The sequence below is a fragment of the Nycticebus coucang genome, chromosome X (genome assembly GCF_027406575.1).
Source record: "Nycticebus coucang isolate mNycCou1 chromosome X, mNycCou1.pri, whole genome shotgun sequence".
In the NCBI taxonomy this organism is placed as follows: domain Eukaryota; kingdom Metazoa; phylum Chordata; class Mammalia; order Primates; family Lorisidae; genus Nycticebus; species Nycticebus coucang.
In genome coordinates, this window is record NC_069804.1 from 19,028,608 (window position 1) to 19,043,430 (window position 14,823).

At 36.8% G+C, this 14,823-nt stretch overlaps 1 protein-coding gene across 6 annotated transcripts in view; it reads right to left on the reverse strand.

The window, feature by feature from the left end:
* RPS6KA3 (ribosomal protein S6 kinase A3) overlaps positions 1 to 14,823 on the reverse strand; it is a 135,453-nt gene that overhangs the window by 86,419 nt on the left and 34,211 nt on the right. The gene's annotated exons all lie outside the window — the stretch shown is intronic.

Sequence of the window (14,823 nt, forward strand, 5' to 3'; positions counted from 1 at the left end):
AGTCGCTAAACTGATGAACATGTTTATACACACACTCATGCCAGAGTCTCAAGATGATTTTCAGGTCAGACAGACATGTCATGGATGTTCCTTGTCAATAAGGAAGAGTTTCACAACTACAGCTATAAAATAAAGACCACAGGGCAGGGTGCGGTGGCTCACACCTGTAATCCTAGCACTCTGGGAGGCTGAGGCAGATGGATTGCTTGAGCTCACAGGTTAGAGATGAGCCTGATCAAGAGCAAGACCCCTCGTCTCTGAAAACAGCTGGGCTTTGTGGAGGGTGCCTGTAGTCCCAGCTACTTGGGAGGCTAAGGCAAGAGAATTGCTTGAGCCCAAGAGTTGGAGGTTGCTATGAGCTATGACGCTACAGCACTCTACAGAGGGCAAGAAAGTGAGACTCTGTCTCCAAAAAACAAAAAAAAAAGTAAAAGTGTGATATAAGGACAAATCCTTCCCATCTTAAATGAAAGTAAATTATGTTTAAATGGACACTGGTTATAAATATTAATTACCAACCAGGTTAAAGACTTCAAGGCCCATAGCTAAAAGCTCACATTCCTAGCTGATAAAATCTAAATTAAAAAAAAAAGTCTAATCCTTGGGTTATTAGTAAAAAGGAATACTGAAGAAGCCAAAATGGTAAGGAAGGAGGGGTCAAGCTATCATTCAATCCTATACTCCATTTCATCCTCTAGTACCTCATAGAAGTTCTTCTAAGGTATTTTTGCTTTGTAAAATATTTTTAAAAATATGCCAATATAATCAGGACATAATCACTGTAATAGTGGAACTTAAACAGCTACAGGAAAATGCTCTATTTAACATAAACTTAATCTATGGAAACAACAAAAACACCTCAAGTGTTAATCTATACAGTCTGTAAGAACTGAATAAAATCACTGTTTTCAAAACCTGAAGAGATTCTAGAAAACACCAAGAACAATCAGCTCACTTTCTGGATGAAGAAACTATGGTCAAGGTAGGCACATGTTTATTTGGGAATGGAGCGATGTGTAATGGGAACTCAGTTCAGAGCAGTGGTTCTCAACTTTCCTAATGCTGTGGCCCTTTATTGCAGTTCCTGTGGGTCGTGACCCACAGGTTGAGAACTGCTGGTTCAGAGTGTTTATTATGTGCTAGAGGTCGAGGTACCCTAAGAAAAGCCAGGGTTCTTCCCAACTATCTTGAATTTTTATTAAAATATTCTATAAATAACTTAATAGAAGTTGAAGAGTAACGAAAAAATTTGCTCAAATTAAAAATACGTCATTACATGAGAAAGACACATGCACTTGTATGTTTATCATAGCACAACTGCAAAGGTATGAAATCAATCTAAGTGCCCATCAACTGATGAACGGATAAAGAAAATGCGATACATACACACACACACACACACACACACACACACACACACTACAGAATACTACTCAGCCATAAAAAAAGAATGAAATAATTTCTTTTGCAGCTACTTGGATTGAACTTGTGCTTTTTCTATATGAAGTATTTCTGGAAAGGAAAAACAAATACTGCATGTACTTACTTATAAGTGGGAGCTAAATGATGGGGTATGCATGGTCATACAGAGTGGTATAATAGACTTCAGAGACTCAGGAGAGGAGAGGGGGAAAAGAGGTGAGAGATCAAGAACAATGAATATTAATCTGGAAATGGCTACACTAAAAGCCCTGACTTTGCCCCATCTAGTTCATCTATGTAACAAACAAAAAAACAACAAAAAAAGACTGTACCCTCTAAATATACTGAAACAAAAAAATTATCCTATGTAAAGCCAAATAGCTTAGAATCAACTGGGACCCAAATAAATACCCAAGATAGAACTTTGAATTCTGCCTAGAAAACTGTGGATTTCTCTCAATTAAAAATTCATGACTTGGTTTTGCAGCAAGGAAAGCACTTAGGAAGTTTTCCATCTAGAACTCTCCCATCATCCAAAAGGAATTACTTGAGTCTTCTTATAATGCTCCAAAAGGGCAGCAAGGCAAGGACAACCTCATTTAACACAGAACTGCAGTATGAACAGGAGGTGGCTCTTGAAACTATGTCAGGAAGAATCAAACATCATGCTTACTGCATAAACAATGAAGTAAGATTATCTCTGTAGAGAGCAGTCATCAACTTTATTCAAGTTAAGATTTTTTTAACAGGAGCAAACAAATATCCTTTTCTAAACTTAAAGGATTAAATTGGCTTTAATTACTACTAGAGTTCAGGTCAATACACGTTTTGCTGTTATACTTTTTAATATTGTTACTAAGAATAAGAAGCAATACTTCAGATTTATCTGAAATAAATCCCCCTGAGTTAAAACAGTGTGGTACTGCTGTATAAAAGACAGAGTGACAGTAAAGAGTAAATGTGGCACTTTACATCAGATGGAGACATTAGGACGTATGGCTACCTGTTTGGAGAATACAGAAACCATGAAGGAACATATTAATACAAATTTGAGTATAAAATTTAAAAAGTTCTTTACATCAAAAGGCACTATCAAAAAGTTAAAAGACTAGGTTACATTATTGGAATTCCTTATAATCACATTACAGGTTGTCACTGAGCAACTGCTTATTCAGGTGTTATCTATCTCCTAACCAGGTTGTGAGTTTTTTTTTTCCCCTTTGGAGACAGAGTCTCACTTTGTTGCCCCTAGTAGAGTGCCGTGGCATCACAGCTCACCGCAACCTTAAACTCTTGGGCTTAAGCGATTCTCTTGTCTCAGCCTCCCAAGTAGCTGGGACTACAGGCGAGGATGTGAGAGCTCTTAAAGTCCTTTGGTACAGTTCTTATAATATTTATTACTATTTAAATACATCCCACTGTCCCTACCAGATTCATCTTGAGAACGAGCACCATACTTGGCTTAATATTCCAATAGCAAGTATCCCATAGTAAGAACTCAAATAATGGCTGCCTGAGTAAGTTTCATATGCTGAAATCTGAAATGGATGCAACTTCTGTGGCCGTGCACACTAAACTAGATGCTCTTTATACTTTTTTCCACCTCTTTCAAATTTCTTAAAATTTATCTTATTAAATGTCCGCTAATTTTCATTTTTAATCGTATTGATTTTATCATTTACCCTGTTTTAAAAATAACTTTTGGGGAATGAGCATGTGGGGAAAGGGAAGGAGGTTATGGTATGGGGGGTCACGGTGTATGGGCACACCAATAAAAAATAACTTTTATTACAAAAATAACGCATTTCCATTATAAAAACTTAGATAATAACAAAAAACAAAAAGAAAAAAATCACTATTTTGGTGATTTTCTATATACATACATAGACACTTGAACCATATTACACATATTATCACTTTTTCTGCAAAGGGTCACAAAGTAAATATTTTTGATTTTGCAGGACACGTGGTTTTTGTCAACTCTGCCAATGCAGTGCAAAAATGAACAGGTGAAACTACGTTCCAATAAAACTTCATTCACAAAAACAGGTGGCAGGCTCACAGGGGAAGTTTGCTGACCCCTCTTCTCTATTATTAAATAATCTTCCATATATTATTAAAGACTGCTGAAAATTCTACTACACAAATCTCCTTTTGTTGGGTATTTGATCTTCTGTACCACTGTGAGGTCCCATACTTTGCACACATTCACAAGTATTTAGTAATAATTTCTAGAAGTAGAATTGCATGATCAAGAGTATGTGGCATTAAGGTTTTTGATCCTAACTTATTTGCCAAGCTCTCCTCTGGGAAGAACCTAAAAAATAAGGAGGGAATCCCTTCAAGACCTCAGGCTGGGGCAAACCACAGCTAGGTCTGGCCAGCTGAGGGCCAAATCCCTATCGGGTCAATGTCTATTTACATATTATCTCCAGCTGTTTTTGTTCTACAATGGCTACTGCTGAGTTGAGCAGTTGTAACAGAGGTCACATGGCCCACGAAGCCTAAGATATTTATTTACCGTCTGGCCACTGATAGACAAAGTTTGCTGAACCATGGTCAAGAGCCCTCAAACAGGATGAGCAGCAAATGCAAAGGCCCTGAGATAGGAATTAGCTTAATGAACTCAAGACAAAGGAAAGACCTGGTGGCTAGAATGTGATGAACACCAAGGAAAGAACAAGAGAAAAAAGAGAAAACAGAAGGGGAGGTAGCTTGGGGCCATATTAAATAGGGCCTTAGAGACTCAAGAAGTTTGGATTTGGACTTTACTTCCAAGTGTAGTGGGAATCCAATCTTCCCCATTCTAATGATGTCCTACATCATTACACATCTTAAAAACCTGTAAGTCTTTTTTGGCCCTTTCCTGTCATCTAAGTTCCTTCCCCTCATATTTAAACCCTCAACAAATTCTATTGATCTTGTCTTTAAAGTAAACCTCAAATCTATTTGTTTCCTCTACCATTCCCTGTAAGCATCATCATATACTGCCATCAAATTGGTTTTTCTGCTTGCAAATTTTTCTTGTGTGATCCTTTCTCTTCACAGCAGCCAGAATCAATTTAAACCAGACAAGTTATGCATCTACCTCAAATTCTTCAATGGTTTCCCATCACAGAACCAAACCCAAATTTCTCATAGTCTACAGAGCTTAAAGCAAGCAGTTATAAATTGTACTTTGATCCTGACTTGGGGATATACCCACCAAATCATTCAGAAATAATATGACTATTTGGTTTTACACATATCTTATGTCAGAATATTTCCTCTTTACGAAAAGAGGAATATATGTTCAATTTTATAAAATGTTTTTATTATATATATATATATATTTTTTTTTTTTTTGTAGAGACAGAGTCTCATTTTATTGCCCTTGGTAGAGTGCTGTGCCATCACAGCTCACAGCAACCTCCAGCTCCTGGGCCCAGGCGATTCTCTTGCCTCAGCCTCCCCAGGAGCTGGGACCACAGGCACCCACCACAACGCCTGGCCATTTCTTGTTGGTGTTTGGCCAGGGCCGGGTTTGAACCTACCACCCTCGGTACATGGGGTTGGCGCCCCACTCACTGAGCCACAGGTGCTGCCCTATATATTAATATAGTTACTTAGTTTTTCCTCCTTTGACCTATTGATTTGATAATTTAAATGAAGAGATTTCTTAATATTGACCTATGTTTCCATATCTGGGGAAAAAAACATTGTTTTGATACAATTCTGTTCTTATTTGTAAACATTTCATTTAGGACTTTCGCATTTATATTAATAAATTGGTACACAGTTTCCTTTTCTGTGCCAACTTTTATTTTTCAGGGCTATGCTAAACTTTGTATAACAAACTAGAAGGTAATGCAGATTTTTTTCTTGGCTGGTTTTTTTTGGTGGTTTTTGGCCGGGGCTGGGTTTGAACCCGCCACCTCCGGCATATGGGACCAGCGCCCTGCTCCTTGAGCCACAGGCGCCGCCCTAATGTAGATTTTTTTCTATGTTTTAGGACAACACAGAATTTCTCCCATGGCTATTGGTATACTCAGTTTTTCTCTACCTTCCAAATAATTTAAATTTTCCTTAAAGAAAAATTTTAGTAAGACTTTCAAATCAGTATATTATTATATTAAATATTCTATTAAGTTTCTGAGATCATAAGGAAAATTTCAAGCATATCCAAAAGTAAAACAGAATAGTATAATAAACTGTCACATATCCATCACTCAGCTTTAACAATTTTTAGCTCAGAGCCAATTTTATTTCACATATACTTCTTCCCACTCCCATAATTATTATTTTGAAGCAAATCCCAGACATTATATCATTTCATCTGTAAATATTTCAATTGTTATGATGTTTTAATCTCCTTCCTATCTGTGGTTATATCCCGTTTTGCTTTCCTAAGTTTGTGCATTTGCTTTTGCTATTTTCTAAGTCACTGAGTTTGGAATTTATGTTTACTTCCTTCCTCTTGCTTTTTATAGGTTCACTTTGCAGTTCTTTTATCTAGTTTCTTTTTCTGAGTCCTTAATTTTTATTTAAATACTCTCATTTATTCATAAAGTTTTGAGTATACGGATTATAATCAGATTTAAGACCTACCATATTCTAGGCACCGTGCTTTAAATAAAATTATCTCAGTTAACTGTCATCACGATGAGATAAGTAAGTACCATCATCTACCCTATAAAGAGACTGAGGCTTAAAATTAAATAAGTTGTTGCCCAAGTTGTTATAGTTTAGAAATGGAAATGGTCATGAAGTTGGTGGAAGCATAATCAGGCAATTCAGTCTGGGGAAGGAGAACACATATGAATGGCTGGTGGCTGACTTAGGTAAAAAATCAGGAGGTACTAAATCTTTTGTGAAGACCTCAGTATGGGCTCCACAGAATTCCTGAAAACTCTAACCATACATTACCCCTTATTTGGCAAAATCCCAAGTAAGTCAAACTCATTTATCAACTATCTTCGTGACCTCACCATGACTAAACACTGATGGAAAGAAATCAACTCATATGATAAAAACTTAAATCAGCAAGTTCTTAACTGATGCAACATGTGCGTGTGTGTGTGTGTGTGTGTGCGCGCGCGCATGCACACATCATTCAATTTTTCAGACACTGAAGGGTTTATTTCCTAAAGATTTCCATCTAAGTGAAAAAGAATTATTATTTTTTAACACACATTCATCAATAGATAGTGTTATAAAATGCTAAGGTTTTAAATCAGAAATGGAAAAGAAGTTTAATGAAGATGATTAACTTGAACCAAATGGTAGTGGCTTCTTATAGCACCAAAAGGGTTGCTTCTAAAACCATCTCAGTGGAAAGCATGCTATGTTCCACTCACAGAATCTCTTGTGGGTATAAAGGGAGGGTGAGGAGTGGCAGGGCCCTTGCCCCAAGTCTGACTCTTGTACTAAGCAGCAATATATCCTAGGTGGTATCCCTCCTTTCCTTGTTCACACATTTTCCCCTCTGCTTATTAGCTTTAAGTTCTTTTTACTTAGTCATGCTTATCTAAAATACTCATTTAGGAAAGGGGTTACAACTTTCCATATGCCAGTATTTCAGGGTGACTCAATCAATAATCATTTATACTTGAACATAATTAAGTAACTTTACTTTCTTTCCAAATATGGATGAGTTCTCTCAAACTGAAGGAATGAGTATTGTGGTGAATAGATGAGAGCAGAGGAGAAACAATTTTGGATCAGAGGCACCATATGAGGGAGATAAGCCATGAGAAAAAAGGGTATTTTTTTTTTTTCTTAAGCTCTTTGAAAGGAGGAAAGGGAAACTAGAAAAGTTTGAAAAAAAAAAAAAAAAGCCCTGAAAAAGAGCCAAAAATTTAATAAAAGTAAACCTTACATACATGGAAATTTTGCCTGGTGTATACATACTCCATATGATACTACCATGCAGTGCTAATTATAATGCTATTAATCTAAGAAATATTTTCCTAAATGGTACATACTTAAATCTACTATTTTTATCCAGGCTGAATGCTCAAATACACTCTTAGTCAATGAGAGGGTAGCAGACAATACTCTACACAATTAGTCAATAAGTGCTACTGATACACCACACCACAAATTTTCCCTGCCAATGAGCACTCAATTGTATTTTCCTGTGTTGAGTGAGTAATTCATTGCCTATTGTCTATTCTGCTAGGGCTTCTCTTTTTATAGTTTATTTTGCATTTGAACCACATGACTGTAAGAGGTGTGCAAGTATGTGCTGGACTCATGGCTATAAGTATCATTGGTTGTTCAAATGAAAATTTTAATGCAGTTTTGTATGAGAAACGCATGGAGAAGAAAAGTGCTTTTTTACTTCATGTGAGTAACGACAGGAATGGAGTCAATTTTTAGAAAGCCAGAGAAAGAATAAAAGCATTAAAATTCCAGAAGATGGAAGAGAAGTGGATCTAAGAGAAGCAGACAGTAGGGCAAGAAACAAAGGGAAGAGAGGAAGAGATGAAGTGTGAAGAAAGGAAAAACCTAGTCAGAATGAAATGGCTCTACCACAGATAGGAACCTAGGGGATTTGTTCAATAGTCATCATACCAACTCAGTATATTAAGGAGGTCTGAGTAAAGGTATTTTATGTTCAGGAGAAATTAAGCTCTCGTTTATAACTATCCTTTTAGTCAGACTGATTTAGCTACTCCCAACACATCTTATTTTTTACCCACTTTGGCTTTTGTTTATACCATCTTCCCATGAGAATATATTCACCCAAATATTGACATTTAATTCTGAAAATCCCCTACCTATTGTCCAAAACTCAGGTTAAATTCCATGTCTTCTGGAAATTTTTCCCTGATCACACCAGTTACAACTACTTTCTAAATTTTAAATTTTTATCAAAAGTTAAAAGGTCAAAGGGTGCTGCAAAGCTTATAATGAAGAAGTAGAAAACCCCGTGCTCTTGGTACTCTTTCAGCTTTTTTCATTGGTCCCTCCGGCACATATTTCTATATGATAAATAATAACCTTATTCTCCTTTAATCTTGACTCATTAATTTTAGATATTATCTTTAGATTTAGATGTCTTATTATAGATGACTTAGCATTCATATCACAAATTTTGGTTAAATCAATATTTAATCTTTAAAATTATTATGATTATGTAAACATTGTTCACTGTTCAGGTAAGGAATACACTCTAGTTACATTTCCTTCTTTTTTTCTTTTTTGAGACAGAGTCTCACTTTGTTGCCCTCGGTAGAGTGCTGGGGAATCATAGCTCACAGCAACCTCCAACTCTTGGGCTCAAGAGAGTCTCTTGCCTCAGCTTCCTGAGTAGCTGGGACTACAGGCACCTGCCACAACACTCAGCTATTTTTAGAGACAGGGGTTTTGCTCTTGATCAGGCTGGTCTTGAACCTGTGAGCTCAGGGCAATCCACTCATCTCACCCTCCCAGAGTGCTAGAATTATAGGCGTGAACCACCTCATCCGGCTGTTACATTTCTTATGTACAACTTTGTTTTTCCTTAAGTTTACAGATGCTTTGTTTTTTAATTTGCTTTATTTTCTTTGTACCTTATTTCAAATTCTTCCCATCCTGCAAAAGCCTCATGAGTGAATTGTCTTTTTTAAAAGACCAAGTCTCGCTTTGCCACACAAGCTGGAATGCAGTGGCATGATCATAACTCACTGCAGCTTTAAACTCCTGAGCTCAAGTGATCCTCCTCTCGCCCAGATCAGTCTCCCAAGTAGTTTGGACTACAGGCCCCGTGCCCACCCTGCTACTTTTTTGAGGGTAGAGACAAGATCTTACTATGTTTTCCAGTCTGGTCTTGAACTTCTGGCCTTAAGAGATCTTCCCACCTTAGCCTCCCCAAGTGCTGGGATTATAGGCATGAGCCATTGCATATGGATGTGAATTTTCAATAAGGCAGCCCCCAAGTCACAAACATATGACTTACACACAACTCACACTTAATCAACAGAGGCTATTACAGTAAGTCCCTGAGTTACAAACATCCAACTGATATATGACTTGCACTTAAGAATGGAGGCTATTACAGGTAATAAGTAAATGTACCTGTTCCTATTTACAAACAAATTCAACTTAAGAACAAACCTACAGAACCTATCTCATTTGTAACCCAGGGACTGCCTGTACTCAAACTTACTACATAATTCATTACTTCTATTCTGCTACCCCTAGTCCCTGTCCCTGGAGAAAACATTCTTGGAATTATCTGTCCATCTACTTCAATCTGTATTGAGTATTCTCTAGGCCTACTAAATGAACTAGTCCTCTGAAGCTTCCTTTAGTTATAATGAGAAAAAACTTTCTTCATCATACTTGTAGTGTTGGATCCTGTTTCTTGAATTTCATGTCATTTTCTTAGTTAATAACCCTCTAGTATAGGCAAAGTCTGTTTTCCAGCAAATTCCTAAAATAAGTACATGTCTGAAAATAGTTTGGTCAAAAACCATTTTCACTATTTTAAAAGCACTGTTCCTCATCTTTTAACTTCCAATGCTGAAAAGTCCTATATTACTCTTATACCTAATCCTTTATGTATGACTTTAAAAAACTATCTAGAAGCTTTTAGGGCCTACTGTTTATCACTGGTATTTTGATATTTAATGAAAATAAGCCTTGTTCAGAGTAGGACTTTTTTTTCCTTCCATTAATAGACTTTCAATCGGATTTTTTTTTAAATCTGGAGACTCATGGTTCTCATTTTGGGAAAACATTTTTTTTTTTTTTTGTAGAGACAGAGTCTCACTGTACCACCCTCGGTAGAGTGCCGTGGCCTCACACAGCTCACAGCAACCTCCAACTCTTGGGCTTAAGCGATTCTCTTGCCTCAGCCTCCCGAGTAGCTGGGACTACAGGCGCCCGCCATAATGCCCGGCTATGGGAAAACATTTTTTGAGTACTATAGTATTCTACCTAATCTTAGATAATGATTATCATTATACCACTGTGAAAGAAAATATTGCTGTCAATTAAAATGTGTCACATCATGAATTATAACAAACATTCTGATTTCAGAAATATTCAAATGAGGGAAAATATGTTTCTTTTGATATTTATTTCCTGCTTTGTTTCCTTCATTTCCCCCATTGTCTCTTTCCGGCATTGGTTAGACTGTTCTTTCTTTTTCTCTTCTAATTGCTCTTTGTCTTACTGTTCTACTTTTTGAGTTTTCCTCAATTTTTGCTTGTAAATATTCTACTGAAATGCAAAACATTCCTATCACACTCGTAACTTCTAAGAGATTTTTTTTTTTTTTTTAAATAGGAACCTACTTTTGTTTCAGGAAATTAATTCTGTCTCAGCACTCAGAGGACATTAATTTAACTTTTCTTTTTCCTTTTCCTCAATTGTTTGTTTCTCCAAGATCTCATTCTTTCATGTTGATAGCCTTCGTCAAATGTCTGGTGATATTTGGCTTTTCACAGATATTTAGTGAGGCACTAAAAAGTGGCCTGGAAGTTCTGGGGATTGTCAACTGGCAGGCTTTCTTATAGGTCCAGTAGGCAGTCTACATACTTCAAGATATCCCAAAGGTCAGTATCTGACATTTCTTTAGTCAAGATTCCCCACTCTCCTGCCAGGAGGAGATGGTCCTGGTGGGTAGAATGGGGCCATAACCCCATTCACTAGTAGGTTTTCACTTGACCTCCCTGATTCCATCCTGGTACCTCACTCTACTTCCTACTGTGTCCAAAGTGCCCAACTCTAGTGCTTCTCTGGTTTTCCCTATGAAATACCTTCTTTCTTCAGAGGAGAGAAGATCTAGAAGATATTTATATCAACATTAAACAATCTGTTTTCAGCCTCATGCCATGCCTCTATTTTCTATAATAATTGGCGGCCCCATTCTTGAGTTCTTCTGAAGCTCTGAAGGCTGTGAATAAGACTTGCTGCTTCTGGGATACTTCTCTAAAATCACTTAGGTTTTATTAATTTCCTCTTATTACACTTGTCCATCAGCTTTTCATATTTATATCTTATGGTTCAAATTACAGAAGTCTTCTGTTTCAATGACTAAATTTCTGTTTCTTATTCTTCTTGTTGTTTTGGGTGATAATCTCCCAGAGGAGAAGAGGATAAAAACAGCTTTATTTTGCCATTTTAAAACGGCAAGTTTTCCTTAAATGCTTTTGTGTATCTAACAATGTACTTGGCACCTAACAGACATTCATTAACTACTATGCTAATGAATGACTAGATTTAGTAAGAACACAGACTAAGCTTCTAAAAAGACCCCAGAATGCAACAACTCAAATGAGGTAACTGCCTATTTTTTTTTCTCATGGAGCAGTCTGTAGGTTAAAAGTGTAGTGTAGGCCACGTGCAGTAGCTTGCACCTGTAGTCCCAGCACTTTGGGAGGCCAAAGTAGGAGGATTGCTTGAAGCCAAGAGACCAGCCTGGGCAACATGGCAAGACACTTTCTCTACAAAAAAATTATTATAATAAAAAAGAGGGTAGTTCAAGTGAACAGTTATCACTAGACCATTAGGCCAGTAAGGGACCAGGTTTATTCTCTTGTTATTCTCCATCTTCTTTACTGCCTTGTTCTGATTAAAACTGGCTTATCACACTTTGCATTGCTCACGGAAAGGGGGCCAATCAACCTGTAAGAAAACCTACCAGTTGGGCGGCACCTGTGGTTCAGTCGGTAAGGCGCCGGCCCCATATACTGAGGGTGATGGGTTCAAACCCGGCTCCGGCCAAACTGCAACCAAAAAATAGCCGGGCGTTGTGGCGGGCACCTGTAGTCCCAGCTACTCGGGAGGCTGAGGCAAGAGAATCGCTTAAGCCCAGGAGTTGGAGGTTGCTGTGAGCTGTGTGAGGCCACGGCACTCTACCGAGGGACATAAAGTGAGACTCTGTCTCTACAAAAAAAAAAAAAAAGAAAACCTACCAGTTGACAAGCTCCATACATGCATGCATCTATTATCTCACACTTTTTGTGGGCCAGGAATCTGGGCCAACAACCATGTGAGCCTGGCAACAGATCCTCCCCCAGCCAAGTTTTAGAATGATATTCTATCCTTGGCCAACAAACACCTTGACTGCAGTCTGGGTGTTTCTGAACCAAAGGACGCAGCTAAGCTCTGCCCAGACTGCTGGTCCACAGAAACTGGGAGATAATAAATGTATGTAGTTTTAAGCCACTAAATTTGGGGTAATTTGCAACACATCAAACAGATAACCAATACATTTCAAATTTCATTATATAAATTATTACTAATTGACAAAATGGAAAAGATAATTTAAAAGTATAAAGCTAATAAATATTTTGACAATCTTTTGGATGTAATACTATTAAAGAAACATTAAAAACTAGAATTTTATCTGATACCTAAACCTAATTAACATAATTTATAATAATCTGCTCAACCACCTCACCCACATTGCTGATAATACCTTACTCCTGTACCTTTCCCACTTATGTCTGGAATGCAGTTTTCTCTCAGATGTAAATGCTATTAATGCCATAAGTAAGAGGAAGTACAAGCCATGTATCATCATGATGAAAAATGCTTTAATTTTAGGTTAGAGAGAATAAAACCTTTTGAAGGTTTTTCTTCCAAAGGAATGGTTACACAAATAAAAAAGGTAGCTGATGGCAGGAAAAACATAATTAACACTTATTGATCATTTTCACATTTATAGTTTTTTTATTAAGTTTTTTGTACATAGATCATAAATATATTTATGCCCATATCAGTGTGTTGATTATTTGTACAAATTGGAGTGCTTACATCATACTAATCAGCATAGCTTTCATCTCATTTACCCAATTATAGCATTAGGACATTTGTGTTCTACACAGGATAGAACCAACTTGTACTTGCAATGTGCTCCATAGTTGTGATCCCTTATTTATAGTTTAAAGACGTAAACTGCCTCGAATGGTTTGGAAGAGGGTAGGAATTGAGACCAAATCTGAAGGTAGCCTCAGGCACTAGGCCCCATGCCTGGGTCCTTGTGCCAGCTAAAATTTAATACATGCATTCACTTAATTAACAAATACTTATTGAACACCAACTGAGTATTAGGCACTAGATATAAAACAAGGATTAAGTCAGACTTGGGCATCGTCTCATGCAGCTTACATTTTAGTAGGAGATACAGACAAATAAATATGGGATGGAATGTGGTGTGCTATCATTTAGGGTACACATAGGCTGCTTTTGGCAACACAAAGGAGAACCTCCACTTAACTGGGGTAGAAGTGTAAGTGGTAGTTGTGTCAGGAAGATGTCTCAGTTGAAATACTTAAACTTGGATCTGAAAGATGATCACAAATTAAATGGAGAAAGGTAGTAAGGGAAAAGAATTGTGAGGAAAGGAACATTACCCATGAAAGCCCACAAGAGAAAGAGAAGCTGACACATTTGAGTGACTGGACATAACAGTAGAGGGCAGCAATGTGTGGCCAAAGAGTATGTAGAAAGAAATATATAGTCCTTATTATGCAGGTCCTGGTAAATCCTGTTGAGGATTCTGGAATTTATTTAAAGGAAGCACAAAACTACTGAGGTGTTTTAAGCAGAAGAGCAAAATGATCTCATTCTTCTATAATTGACATAATGTTTATGACAATTTGTTTGATTTCTGAAGCTAACTTTCCCAAAATGTTAAAAAAATATAAAAACTTAACTTTTAAAATATATATTAGTAATAATAACCAGATGGAAGACACAGCAGAAAGAATTCCATTTACAATATATCAAAAACTATAAAATACTTATGAATTATCTTGATGAATGTCTAATGTACAAAAACTATATGTAAGAAACCATAAATATTTTATAAAAGATATAAAGGAATATCAGAATAAATGAATGTTTCTGGATTTGAAGACTCAATGTTACTAAAATAATTTTTTTATGTTAATCTTTAAATTTGATGCAATTCTAATAAAAATCCCAATAAAGTTTTTAGGAATACTTGACAAACTCGTTGTAAAATTCATCTGGAAGACAAAAATGTATAATGTAATTTTACTTTTTGACAAGTAAAAAAGGTGGGAAGGTTTGCCTTGCCACATATAAAAACATATAATAAAACTACAGTAAGTAAAAAAGTGGGTAAAGTCAAAACATTTAAGGGGATTGTAGGTTGAATCATGTCCTCCAAAAAGTTACGTTTCAGTTTTAATCTATGGTACCTGTAAAAGAGACCTTATTTGAAAACAGGGTCTCTGCAGATGTAATTAAATTGAGATGAGTTCATGTTGGAATAGGATGGTCCCTAATCCAAGAACAGGTGTCCTTTAAAGAGGGAAATTTAGACAAATAGGCGTAGACAGGAAGAACATCATATGATGACTAAAGCGGAGACTGGAATGGTGTGTCAACAAGCCAAGGAATACCAAGGATTTCCAACAAACACCAGAACTTGGAAAAGGCAAGGAAGGAGCCTCCGTG